This window comes from Caretta caretta, chromosome 13 (assembly GCF_965140235.1).
Source record: "Caretta caretta isolate rCarCar2 chromosome 13, rCarCar1.hap1, whole genome shotgun sequence".
In the NCBI taxonomy this organism is placed as follows: Eukaryota; Metazoa; Chordata; order Testudines; family Cheloniidae; genus Caretta; species Caretta caretta.
The window spans coordinates 19434143-19449019 of record NC_134218.1 but is presented as its reverse complement, the minus strand read 5'-3'; positions in this window follow the sequence as shown (position 1 = coordinate 19449019).

Below are 14877 nucleotides of genomic sequence, written 5' to 3'. Positions count from 1 at the left end.
AGCAGAAGTGTCCGTTTTCTGAAAAGAACCAAGTAGGTGTCATCAATTGCTAGTCTGTGGTAGAGTTGGTCACTCTGAATCATGTTTGTTGCTGAATGCAAACCCTTTGATTCTAGTTAGTGATTTGCTCGTCAGCTGATTGTCATTTCCTTCCAATGTACTTGATATTCAGAAAGGTTTGCAAGAGAGGTTGGGCAGATAATTTTCAGCCTCAGGCATTGCTTGCATTGACAATCTGCTATTTGCATTGTTTCTGTTGCTTGATTGGCTTAATTAAGCTTTTTAAAAAGGAGAACACTGAATAACATGATTTACTTATGGTGGGCATTTTCAGCCAAATAATAATTGATGCTAAAATTTACAACGTTTTCAGGGTCTGTGAACATTTTTATAAAGTCCTAGTGACCAACCAAATAATGGCCCTGTGAATCATATGTAGCAAACCGAGCCTCAGTGCTTTTATTCTTGAAAATATTCCCCAGTCAGTATATTACTATACTGCAACTCTGAAATACCCCCTTACAAGCCTGAAAGTACCATTCTGTTCCATGCCAATGTAACTGCTCTCTTTGGCTCCGTTTCCTCTTGCTAATTATGCTCTGTTCCTGACAACACCTGCTTTGGAGGGATCCCACCGTCTCACTGTAGGCTGTCAGGTGGTTTTGCCTTAGCTAGGATAGGCACTAGCATGCAGAATTCACCCCCTGCCACACAGAATGCTGCCTATCCGTCACTTTCCATCAGCCTCGAACACTTTACAAAGGTGGTTTCATTATGGCCACTGCTGACCTTCATGGCCACAGTATGTCCTTTTATTTCCCTGTACGGCCTTCTCCCTGTATATGTTGTCTTGTCTTGGGTAATTGTACTGTGTTGTTAATTTGGCTGTGTTTTTTAAAAGTTACTCTGCGTTTGTTAAGCAATGTAAAGCACACTCCGGGGGAGTGCAGGGCAGGATGGATCTGTACCACTACAGCAGCAAATGGTGCGGTCTGTTTCCTAATGCACCTCCTGTGCCTCATAACATAGCTGCTAATGCCAATAAGGGGTGTGAGAGACTCTAAGAAATCAGCGCAGGAGAACAGAGCTTCCTCTGGGGCTGATCTGAGTCTGTGGAATTAACCCCCACAGGAACTGGGAAGCATCACAAATCTCCTCAAGCACAAAGTGCTCGTCTTTGACGTTCCTTCTCCATGAATGATAAACGTGGCGCAGCGTGACCATTTGAAAACGAAAACAAAACCACTCCATTGCACACACCAGTCCCACCCTGGGGAGAGGCTGAGAACCCATGCACGGCAGATGTGAGCCACGTTGCTCAATGCGCTGTTGGAAGGTGCTCACAGAGTGCAGTGATGAGGGCAGTATAAGAATCAGGCCAGAACAGAATAGAATTGAGCTGGTAAATAAAAAGCTACTTTTATTTCTGTGGAAAATGTCAAAAAGGGTTTTTCACTTGAATTTTTTCATGGAAATGGTTCTACATTTTTTTCAATGAAAAAATCCAAAGTGAAACAAAAATGAAAAAATGTCCAATTTTGGATGCTTGGTTTCCCCCCACCCACAACTTCTTCTTTTTTTTCTGAGCAGCTCTATTGATGAGCAAAATAAAATCACATTGGTTACCGCTGTTCTCATAAAAGCCCAGAATTTGTCACTTACTGCCTGCTATAGGAAATATTTCAGGAGGACAGGAGGGCTAGCTGTTACAGCATGAGTCTGGGAGTCAACAAGTCCTGATTCTTAGTTCCAGTCATGCCAATGACACACTCTGTGGCCTTGGTTAACTCATTTCTCTGTGTGTCAGGTTCCTGCTCTGTGAAGTGGGGATACTAGTGCTACCCTCCCAAATTCAGAGGGCTGTTGTGAGACTCCACTCATGTTTGTCAGTAACACACACTACATGAGCACTGTGTATGTATTTATCTCTTGCTGTAGTTGCATTAACTTTAGTATAAAAGCTTGTTTTTGTCAGGCATTTTCGCAGATAAGAGACAAAGACAGATGACAAGTAAATACAACACTGAGTAAGATGGAAAATTAGTCACATGGTCATTTTTCCAACCATAATCACAATGTATTAGGAAATCATTAGTTCCCTTCCTAGCCCAGCTGATTTCCTCCTAGCTACACTCACACTCCAGGGAACATTGGTAGGAGGTCCCAAAGAGGTAAAGCTGAATGTTTACTTTATCGCCCCAGAAAGGATGAGACTTTAAGAGCATAGGAACAGCCATACTGGGTCAGACCAATGGTCCATCTAGCCCAGTATCCTGTCTTCCAACAGTGTCCAATGACAATGCTTCAGAGGGAAACTTTCCAGTTTCTTTATTACTTGTCACCTCGTTTCTTATCTTTCTGTTTTAGCTCTCATCAGAGTATGAGAGTAATACTCCAGCTGTGGGGAGAAGATGAAGCACTAGGTGGATTCTTCTGTTACTCGTGCTCTCAACTTCCGCATCTAGTCACTCCCTGGAGCGCACGGCTACTCCCTTGGAAATGACGCTGTTGAGTCTCTTGCTCTTTACACCATTGTATTATGAAGACGGTACGTGGAGTCCAAATAACTGTGTTTACTAATGATATACAACAGGGAAGACCTAGGTACATATATATGCTGCCGCTCTGGCAGGTTTCTGGGTGAAGAGCTTCTGAAATATGGAAGACAGCGTTCCACAAGGGGTCTCATAAGCTATTTAACAGGATATGACCCAATACATTACAGGTCCTTAATAGGCTGACCAATTCCTTAGTTGCAGTCTGATTAGCTGACTCCATCTAATTTGAAAAGAAGACACTCATAAAACCTGATTTGAATTTTCCTTGGGCAGCTCTTCAGTGCTGAGATACTGCAGTGATTGCTGTCACTAAAAAACTGGCCAGAAATAAATAGCTCCCACACAACCTTCTGTATCTGCGCTCCTGCAGAAGTTTAAGGTATCAACAATTTTTAAGGAAATGGTTATAGCTAGATTCCACTGTCATCTGCTTCTTTAGAGCTGCAATCATCATCCATGCCAAAAAAAACAACCCAGAAAACCTACTGATGACTCCAAATAACAACAGGCCTTATGCATCCCCTTCCTCCAAACAGGTCTGGAGGAAAAGTGGAATGATGGGAGGCACAGCCTCACAGCCACGTTTGGGAAGAAGACATCTGCAAGAGGGTCCCACCTCTGCTGAACTCAAGCTTAGGCACAAAGTTCTTGCCCCAGCAGCACAGCTGTATTAGTAACTCATAATTCTGCAACTCCACGTTCTTACCCCTTCAAGGGGGGTTAGAATTTGCACAATAGAAGGAGCAGCATTCACTTCTATAGGGATTTCTGCCACACAGCAACATCATCCATCTCTCTCTGCCCTCGGCCTTGCTGGACACCCACACTGTACACCTAGCCCAAGGACGGCCTCCTAAAACCAGGGGAGGGTGAAGAGCAGTGATCCCTTGAAGTGCCATGGGATCTTACAGTGCAGATGTAATTTAGAATAGAATCATAGAATATCAGGGTTGGAAGGGACCTCAGGAGGTCATCTAGTCCAACCCCCTGCTCAAAGCAGGACCCATCCCCAACTAAATCATCCCAGCCAGGGCTTTGTCAAGCCTGACCTTAAAAACCTCTAAGGAAGGAGATTCCACCACCTCTCGAGGTAACCCATTCCAGTGCTTCACCACCCTCCGAGTGAAAAAGTTTTTCCTAATATCCAACCTAATACCTGTAAAGCATTTAGGTGAATAGATTTTAAGGCCAGGATGGCCCAGTGTGATCATCTAGTCCATTTTTCAAACCATGGGTCATGATCCACTACTGGGTGGTGGCATGTAAGGCACTGGGTTGCCTTGCTCTGGTCAGCACCACTGACCGGGACGTTAAAAGTCCTGTCGGCAGTGCTGCCCAGCTAAGGCAGGCTAGTGCCCACTTTTTCTGACACCGTGCTGCACCCCAGAAGCGGCCAGCAGTGGGTCCGGCTTCTAGGCAGGGGGGCCATGGGGCTCTGCGCACTACCCCTTCCCCAAGCACCGGCTCCGCACTCCCAGTTCCTGACCAATGGGAACTGGTGGGGGAGCGATGCCTGTGGGTGAGAGTCGCGCAGAGCCACTTGCATGCCTCCACCTAGGAGCTAGACCTTCTGCTGGCCACTTCTGGGGCACAGCGCAGTCCACGGTGCACCCCCACTGTGCTGCTGACCAGGAGCCACCAGAGGTAAGCCTGCACCCCAACCCCCTCTCCCAGCCCTGAGCCCCCTCCAAAACTGGAACCCCTTCCTGCACCCCAAATCCCTCATCCCTGGCCCCAGCCCAAAGTCCTGACCCCCCTCCCGCACCCCAACCCCCTGCCCCAGCCCAGAGCCCCTCTCACACCCAAAACCCCTCCATCCCTAGCTCCATTGGGTTGCAGGCATCAACAATTTTCTTCAACTGGTTCCCCAGGCAAAAAAGTTTGAAAACCACTGATCTAGTCTGACCTCCCACAGAACACAGGTCATAGAATTTCACCCAGTGATTTCTACATCAAGTCCAATAATTTATGGTTGAGCTAAAGAGGACTTTTTAGAAAGACATCCAGGCTTGACTGAAAGATTTCAAGGGACAGAGAATTCCCACAGGTGCTACGGTGACATTTCTATAGCAAACCCTAGTCAGTTGGTAGAGTAGATACAGGCCAATGCACAAACTCTGTGAAATTTCTCTGTGGTTCTTGACACACCTGAACTGATTGTTACCAGGCTTGATACAGCGCTTGTATGTTTGATGGAGCCATTTCTGTTTCCTGGCAAACATACATCACAGCTGGATAGTTTCACATTAAAATGCTGCTTCTGTGTGAAGTGATTTGGGCTAATTACAGATCGCTCACCGAACTGGTAAATCTCATTAAAAATGTTTTTAATAGCGAATTGCTGTTTAAATTGCACATGCTCTCTGCCCTGCTGTGCCAGGCTAAGTTAAACTCTTTCAGTTTGATGTGTGCTCTCCTGTACCAGCTGCTCCCCGGCTGTTTTCAGAGGGCACTGGTGTAAACAGAATTCAGACTCCTAGAGCCCACAGCGGCCGATGCCATAGAGATATCAAGGAAAGCAAGATCTGGAATAAATTCACAGTGACTGCCAGGAGCTATTAACAGCTCCGATTCAGAGACTCCAATCTATCTGTGTTGTGCTTAGTGCCGAAATACAAGGAGGAGTGCAATGGTGGCTAAAATCACTCTTCATGCTTCCACGGTCAGAAGGGAACCAACCCAGTCCCCAGTATAATTTAGAGCAGCCTAAAGCTATTGTATTTTATAACAGCTGCCATCAGTTGTCTGGCAGCTGGAGATTAGCTAGTTGTAATGGCCTCCAGACCAAGCCTCCTTCTCTCTGGGCATGGCCCCCTGTGCTAGGACCCTGGGGTGTGGCAGGTGGAGTAGAGTTATTGAGACTTTATGCCATTCAGAGGATTCTCCCATGCAGGGGGACTTGTCCATAGCCCACATCTTCCAGGTCTGCAGCCACTTGGGCCAGCAGACTAGCCCTAAGAAGCTCCGGTGTAGCTGTGATTATAGATTTGTGCAGAACGTGAGACAAAATCATCTTTACTGTCACCATGCAGAGAAAACTAAAGTAATGCTAGCTTCAAGTGGCTGCACATTAGACCTCTCTCAAGACAGGCCCACCCACAACCTCTATAAAGCACAATCAAATGTTACAAAGCATAATGAAGCCAATGAGCCCTTGCTGGGGATCACAAATTGGGCGTTTTCGGCTTTAGTAGCTACACCCCAGCGGTTCTGCACTGTAGTTATAGTAATTATGCTCCCCAGTCGGCTGGTAACACAAAGGTTTCCTAGCAATGCTTCAGACATTATGTGAACAGCATAAACCAGCCAGAAAATGCAGCATACAGAATTAATACAGCTGTTCTGTCTGTGAAGGGAAGACCATCAGGGCAGAACAAAAGAAGCTGTTATTTATTTTGCGCTTCCTTCAGAATTGCTTACATGAGGATCTGAATTCAATTTCCAGAACATAAAAGGATTGAACAAAGATCCAACAGTTGTCTCCTGTAGAATCAATTAAGGTCTCATTATGAACTATTTTAAAATTACCTACTTTCTCTCTTTATTTGAATACTAACTAATATTAGCATTAGGCCACTATACTGACCTGGGCTAAACCTGTCTTACAAGCTGGACAGGCAGTTTTCTGGAGCAGAAAATTATTCAGCAACTTTGTGTGTGGCAGATGCCTGTGGACCGGGGAAGGTGAATACTTGCTGGATTGTGGAAGGCAGCAGAAATTCTATAACCTGGTCCCAATGGTAACAAAGGAACTAATCCTGCAGCCTGCACTCACATGAGCAGTCCCAAAATAGGTAGATAGTTTCTGTGCACTTTCTGTATTTGTCTCCTGGAAAATTAAAGCACTAATGACAAATTTTACTCATTAGCTGCACAGAGTAACTGAGTAACAGAGGCAGGCTCAGGCCCAGAATAAACCAGGAGTTACATTACCGGACCCAAGAGATTCTGTCAAACAGGGACCATAAGCAAAATAAATTAATAGTCTGTGATACCAAATTGTGATAACTCCCTTCTGTAAATATGACGCTTCTCTCACTTAACTGATTCTTTGTGCTCCCAGTGTGTGTCTGATCTAAAGTTGGTATATGGATTGTCTCTTCTCCTACTGTTGTATAACTGGATCTCTTAATGCACATGCAAAAATTCATGGATAAATCTAGACATACATCTAAGTTCCAGCAGGGATAACTGTAGGAAGGCTAAGGGGCAGATTTTAAACCTGAGATTTCCTTCCTCTTCTATATACGCCTGTTCTATATTCTCTGAAAAATGAGCCTGAAACATGACTGTCAGACTTTTCCTAACCTTTCCCAATGCATAATTCAAGAGCTTCCTTCATGGCAATGAATTTTAGTACTAGTTGTGGGGTCTTTCTCATCTATCTGAAGCAACTGTGACCTCTTGTGGTCAGATGCTGCCATGTCACTTCAGGGTTCAAACGTGTTTGATCTCCCAGGCTAATCAGGTCTGTGTCTGGATGGAAGAGGAAAAGCTAAGTAGTGCAGGAAGTATCAAGCATGGTGATTCAGTAAATGTTGCTCTGCTCTCTGAGGGCTGGTCTACACTACGAGTTTATGTCGGACTTAGCAGCGTTAAATCCAAATTAACCCTGCACCCGTCCACACAACGAAGCCATTTTTTTGACATAAAGGGCTCTTAAAACCGATTTCTGTACTCCTCCCCAACAAGGGGATCAGCGCTGAAATGGACATCGCCATTTCGAATTAGGGTTAGTGTGGACACAATTCGAAGGTATTGGCCTCTGGGAGCTATCCCACAGTGCACCATTGTGACCTCTCTGGACAGCACTCTGAACTTGGATGCACTGGCCAGGTGTATAGGAAAAGCCCTGGGAACTTTTGAATCTCATTTCCTGTTTGGCCAGGTGAGCTCATCAGCACAGGTGACCATGCAGTCCCAGAGTCGAAAAAGAGCCCCAGCATGGACCGAACGGGAGGTACTGGATCTGATCGCTGTATGGGGAGAGGAGTCCGTGCTATCAGAACTACGTTCCAAAAGACTAAATGCCAAAACATTTCAAAAAATCTCAGAGGCCAAGAGGGACAGAGGCTACATCAGGGACTCAACACAGCACCGCGTGAAACTTAAGGAGCTCAGACAAGCGTACCAGAAAACCAAAGAATCAAACGAACACTCTGGGACAGAGCCCTAGACATGCAGCTTCTACGCTGAGCTGTATGCAATTCTAGGGAGGGCCGCCACCACTACCCACCCCTGTCCGTGGACTCCGATGATGGGGTACTCTCCGCCATGCCTGAGGATTTTGCAAATGGGGAAGATGAGGAGGAGGAGTAGGATGAGCTTGAGGAAAGCACAAAGCACACCGGTCTCCCCAACAGCCAGGATCTTTTTATCACCCTGACTGAAATACCCTCCCAACCCAACGAAGCCGGAGAAGGGACCTCTGGTGAGTGTACCTTTTTAAATATAATACATGTTATAAAAGCAAGCATTTTTTAATGATTAAGTAGCCCTGAGGACTTGGGATGCATTCATGGCCAGTACTGCTACTGGAAAAGTCTGTTAACATGTCTGGGGATGGAGCGGAAATCCTTCAGGGACATCTCCATGAAGCTCTCCTGGAGGTACTCTGAAAGCCTTTACAGAAGGTTTCTGGGGAGAGCAGCCTTATTCCATCCTCCATGGTGGGACACTTTATCACACCATGCTAGTAGCAAGTAATCTGGTATCATTGCATGACAAAGCCTGGCAGCGTATGGTCCCAGTGTTTGCTGGCATTCAAGCAACATCCATTCTTTATCTCTCTGTGTTATCCTCAGGAGAGTGATATTGATCATGGTAACTTGGTTGAAATAGGGGAATTTGATTAAGGGGACATTCAGAGGTGCCTGTTCCTACTGGGCTGTTTGCCTGTGGCTGAAAAGAAATCCTCCCCACAGTTAGCCACGCGGTGGGAGGGGGGCCACTGGTGCTGAGCTGTTCGCGTTTGGCTAGCAGGGATCTTCCCTGATACCAGGCAGGTGGTGGGGGGAGGGGAAAAGCGACATCCCAGAGAATTGGATGGTGGGGAGGGGGTTAGTTTGGTTTCTGCAGCTGCACATTAACGGGAAAACTGCAGCAGTAAATGGCCAACTCAACGGGCTTTGCTTGGTATGGGAAAGGAGGGGGCTGCTGTTATGAAGGTTGCAGAAGCCGAAAGACTATGACTTACCATGGCTGCCTGCAAGCCGAATTCTGTTGCCCAGCCCTGCGTGTGTGATCTCTAACACTAACACAGGCACTCAATATAAGATGCAAAATGCGACCTTGCACCAAAATCACACGTGCTATGTAATGTGAATAGCGTTGTTCACCGTGAAAGAGTATAGCCATTGTTCTGTAAAATGTATCTTTTTAAAATACTTCACTCCTTTTTTTTCCTCCAACAACTGCAAATGTTTCAAGTCTCCCTCCTCCGTCCCAAAGGCCATCTCAGATAAGGCGGTGAAAAAAACGCATGCGCGATGAAATGTTCTCTGAGCTCATGCAGTCATCTGGCACTGACAGAGCTGTGTGGAGGGACACAATAGCAGAGTACAGGACCGTGGCCGATGAACGTGAGGAGAGGTGGTGGCAGGAAGATCAGAGGAGGCATGAGGACATGCTGGGGCTACTGTGGGATCAAACAGACATGCTCCGCCGTCTGGTGGAGGTTCATGGATGGCAGCAGGATCACAGACTGCCGCTGCAGCCCCTGCTTAACCGCCCTCCATCCTCCCCAAGTTCCATAGCCTCCCCACCCAGACGCCCCAAGAACGTGGGGTGGGAGGCTCCAGGCACCCAACCACTCCACCCCAGTGGACAGCCCAAGCAACAGAAGGTTGGCATTCAACAAGTTTTAAAGTGGCCTTTTCCTTCCCTCCTACCCTCCTCCCACACCTCACCCGGGCTACCTTGTGAGTTATCTCCCTATTTTTATAATCAATTAATAAAGAATACATGTTTTTTAAATGATGGTGACTTTATTTCCTTTGCAAGCAAGCTGTGAGCGAAGCGGGGAGGGCGGCTGGCTTACAGGGAATTTAGAGGCAACCAAGGAGGTGGGTTTTCATCAAGGAGAAACAAACAGAAGTGTCACACAGTACCCTGGCCAGTCATGAAACTGGTTTTCAAAGCTTCTCTGATGCGCACCGCTTCCTGCTGTGCTCTTCTAACTGCCCTGGTGTCTGGCTGAGCGTATTCAGCAGCCAGGTGATTTGCATCAACCTCCCACCCCTCCATAAACGTCTCCCCCTTACTCTCACAGAGATTGTGGAGCACACAGCAAGCAGCAATAACAATGGGAATATTGGTTTCGCTGAGATCTGAGCAAGTCAGTAAACTGCGCCAGCGACCCTTTAAACGTCCAAATGCACGCTCTACTGCCAGTCTGCACTTGCCCAGCCTATAGTTGAACAGCTCCTGACTACTGTCCAGGGTGCCTGTATATGGCTTCATGAGCCAGGGCATTAAGGGGTAGGCTGGTTCCCCAAGGATAACTATCGGCATTTCAACATCCCCAACAGTTATTTTCTGGTCTGGGAAGTAAATCCCTTCCTGCAGCCATTTAAACAGACCAGAGTTCATGAAGACGGGAGCATCATGAACCTTTCCCAGCCATCCCACGTTGGTGTTGGTGAAACGTCCCTTGTGATCCACCAGTGCTTGCAGCACCATTGAAAAGTACCCCTTGCGATTTATGTACTGGCTGCCCTGGTGGTCTGGTCCAAGATAGGGCTATGAGTTCCGTCTCTAGCCCCACCACAGTTATGGAATCCCATTGCAGCAAAGCCATCTAGTATGACCTGCACATTTCTCAGAGTCACAACCTTTGATAGCAGCAGCTCAATGATTGCGCTGGCTACTTGCATCACAGCAGCCCTCACAGTAGATTTGCCCACTCCAAATTGATTATTGACTGACCAGTAGCTGTCTAGCATTGCAAGCTTCCACAGGGCTATTGCCACTCGCTTGTGAACTGTGAGGGCTGCTCTCATCTTGGTATTCTTGCGCTTCAGGGCAGGGGAAAGCAAGTCACAAAGTTCCATGAAAGTGCCCTTATGCATGCGAAAGTTTCGGAGCCACTGGGAATCATCCCAGACCTGCAACACTATGCGGTCCCACCACTCTATGCTTGTTTCCTGGGCCCAGAATCGGCATTCCACAGCATGAGCCTGCCCCATTAACACCATGAGTTCCAAATTGCGGGGGAACGCGGTTTTAGAGAAAAGTGTGTTCATGTCCTCATCACCGCGCTGCCATCGCCTCCTCACCTAGTTTTTCAGGTGTTTGTTCTGCAGACACTGCACGATAATGGGCGAGGTGTTTACAATGGTCATAACTGCTGCGGTGAGCTCCATGCTCCATGCTTGCTGTGCTATGGTGTCTGTTCCTGCTCGGGCAATCCAGGGAAAAGGGCGCAAAATGATTGTTTGCTGTTGCTCTGACGGAGGGAGGGGCGACTGACAACATGCCTTACAGGGTTGGCTTACAGGGAATTAAAATCAACAAAGGGGGTGGCTTTGCGAGAAACAGAATGGCCCCATCAGGGGGAGAGAACTCAAAACCTCAAGAATAGAACTCAAAACTGGGTTTAGCAGGCCGTTGATTTCACGGAGGGAGGGAGGAGAAAATGAATACAAAATAAATCTGGTCTATTTCTTGTTTTGATCCACTACATCTATCTTTATAAATCTTGCTGGCGGCAGACTGTGCAGTACGACCGCTGGCCATCGTCATCTCCTGGGTGCTCGGCAGAAGATGGTGCAGTATGACTGCTGGCCACCGTCTTCTCCTGGCTGCTGATTAAAAGACAGCGCACTGCTGATAGGACTGAATCGCCATGAGACGAAACTTAAAAGGGAAATGACCTGGCTGAGTCACTCCCATGTTTGCCCAGGCGCCCCTGACCTCATCGAGGTCAGTTAAAAGAGGACCCTGGACTATGTCAACGATGGCTACCAGTCATACTGCACTATCTGCTGCCAAAAGGCAATAAACTGCTGCTGTGTAGCAATATAGTACCGCGTCTGCCAGCACCCAGGAGAGATACGGTGACGGTTAGCTGAGCGGGCTCCATGCTTGCCATGGTATGGCATCTGCACAGGTAACTCAGGAAAAAAGGCGCAAAACAATTGTCTGCCCTTACTGTCATGGAGGGTGGGAGGGAAGGGGGGGGGCCTGACGATATGTACCCAGAACCACCCGTGACAATGTTTTAACCCCATCAGGTACTGGGATTTCTACCCAGAATTCCAATGGGTGGCAGAGACTGCGGGAACTGTGGGCTAGCTACCCACAGTGCAACGCTCCGGAAGTCAACGGTTGCCTCAGTACTGTGGACACACTCCGCCGACTACATGCACTTAGAGCATTTGTGTGGGGACAAACACAATCAACTGTATAAAAAGCTTTCTACAAAACCGACTTCTATAAATTTGACCTAACTTCATAGTGTAGACAAGGCCTGAGTCATTGCTGAACCAATGCTCCATGATGACATTAAGGAGCCACCATGCTGCCAAAGGTACTGTCTTTTGGCTGAGGCTTTTACCAGGCTGTGTACTTAAAGAGCCCATGGCATAGAATTGGACCATCTTAAATCTGCTGTCCTGACAAATTCCAGCTCAGGAATCTGTACACTGACTCCCCAAAATTTTCCCTGTTGTTTACAGGATTCTTCTTCAATTTCTGTTCTAAGCGCCATGTAGTGTTACTATGAGCTGGTAGACCAGTGGTTCCCAAACTGGGGTTCTTGAACCCTTGGGGGTTTGTGAAATGTATCAGGGGGTTCTCAGAAAAAATTCTGTAATGGCAGATAGAGGGACCCTAAGGACCCCCGGTGTGGCGGGGGGGCAGCAGCGGGGACCCAGGAGTGCGGGGCTGCAGCTAGGAAGTTGGACGGCGTGAGGGGCAGAGTGGGATGGGGAGCCACGCTGTACCTGGTGGGGGCCGTCCAGGCTAATTTGTCCCTGGCCCTGCATCCCCCAGATGGTGGAAGAAAAAGTGTTTGTGCGTCAAATAGAACCAAGGTCACTGTAGCCAATTGGTGGTAACGACCCACAGTTAGTCCCTACTCAGTCATTCTCTGTAGCATGCCGTTTTGCTCCAATGAGAGGTGAGTGAATCGTCTCATTTACTCATTGGTTCATTTGTTCCCGTTCTTAGTGTGTTATTCTTATTTGCACTGTTGTACACTCAATATGAACAAGTGGCTGAAAATTGACAGTGTAAAGAACCGAGAAAACAAATGTTCGACACCCGCTAGTGTTTCATCAAGTCCAACATGTGGACCATCTACGTCAACTGATCATGATGGTCCTGGAAAATCGCTTACGAAGAAAAGAAAATATGATGACAATTCAGTCACATAACATAACAGGAGCCTTGAGAACTACAAGGGACTTAACTGCCAGTGGCCTGATCACCCTTAGAAAGTGATGAACATGAAGGCTTAAGAGCTAAAATTCAGGATGGATGATATACAAATGTGATAAGGTAGGCCTCAGTCTTTTAGCAGCTAACAAGGCAGTGATGCAGCCTGCAGGGTTTGGGAAGAGGCAAGTTGGTGCATACAATTGTATAATGCAGTGTCATTGTGATTTTTGGTGCTAGCAACAAGTGTAAGTAAGAGAGGGTTGCATGGTAAGTGATACTCTTAAAACCATGAAATAAGACTTTAGGAGAGAGCAATTACTCTAGGACCAGTGCACACATGGATACAAAGGAGCAGAGTTAACTAATCCTATATTCCCAAGAGTGCTTTGAACCAGGATGCACGCATTTTGGGGCTCTGAAAGCAGTATCCTGATTATAGCGATACGGAGAGAAGGGAGCATGGTCTGTGGCTAAAGTACAGGACTCGGAGGCAGGACATCTACTTTTGGTTTCCAGTTCTGCCACAAACCCACTGAGTGACCTTGGATACGTCACTTAGCCCGTCTGTGCTTCAGTTGTACCATCTGTAACATGGGGTTAATAATACTTCCCAACCACCCCAGGTGGGATGCATTTTTGAAGCACTTTGAGATCCTCAAATGGAAAGCGCTATAAAAGTGCCCAAATTCTGTGAGTTGCTCTCATGAGATGTTTAGCAGCTTGCGCTACCTCCAAGTTAAGTCTAGAAACAAGGCCTCATCCAATTTTGAAGACAACTAGAACCAAAGGGGGAGAGTTTGGATCCAGGAATCTAAATCTGAACACCCTTCCTCAATCCCCAAATTCATGGTGGGGCTAGGTTTTTTTGCTCCAGTTTCAGCCCAGCAAGAGATTTGCTAACTGATTTGATCCCCTGGGTTGCAGGCTATAGAGAGAGAGACCGGAATTGTGCCCCTGTGATCAGCCTTGCCATTCTGCATTGATGGGATGTTAATGCCATTTCTGAATATTGCAGCTACGATTGTGGCAGTCAATACTGTCTGTGCCATGCAGGCTGGGCTCCTGCCGTAGGGATAAACTACATTCACTGTAATCACTTCCTCTACTGTGGGATCAACACTCCATAGGATGATGGGCAGAACTGTAAGAAGGGAGCTATTTTCACTTTGCAGTTCATCCCACATACTTACAGGCCCCAGGATGACCATATCAGCAGCATAACGGCTCCAAAGCCAGAGCCCTTGGATTAATTTTTGAAGCCTAGTTGCTGAGCTCAGAGACGCTGAGTCACCAGCTCAGCCAGCATCAGGCCTCTTAAACTTGGTCAGGAACACGGTACAGTGTAAGTGTTGAGCCATAGGCCAAGCGACGCAGACAATCCAGACCTGTACGAAGCAGTTTGCTAGGACTCTAGGCTCCTGCTGAGGTGAATGTGGCCAAGCCTACAGGAAGTGACACTTTAGCGACTAGTGGCTGCATTGGGCTTCCTCCAGGGCGGGTGCAATGGCAGCTGGCAAAGGCTGAAGAGGAGGCAGCCACAGTGCGGTTGACAGCTCTCCCTGAACACAAGCAAGGCCCAGCTAGCACCGTATGCCCCCAAAAGGCCAGGGCCAGGCAACCTGGAAGCGTGGCACCTGCCGCCAGCCCTGAGGGCAGCATGTGGGGCACCCCGTTACGTGCCCAGGTGGTGTCGTGCCTGCGACACAAAAGGCATCGCCCCACCGCTGCCCAGGCAGACTGGCTCCCGCCTCTGCTGCTCTGTGCCCCCACTGCCACCATCGACCTCAGGCTGGGAGAGCCAGGAACTGGCCCAACAAGCTCATGCCTCACTTTAATCACACTCTTAAATGGATGACATTGCCGTTGAGGCTGCAGGGTCCCTGGCCTGACTAGAATGAAGGCAACACAGGCAGAGCATCAGCGAACCAGACTCTTTTCT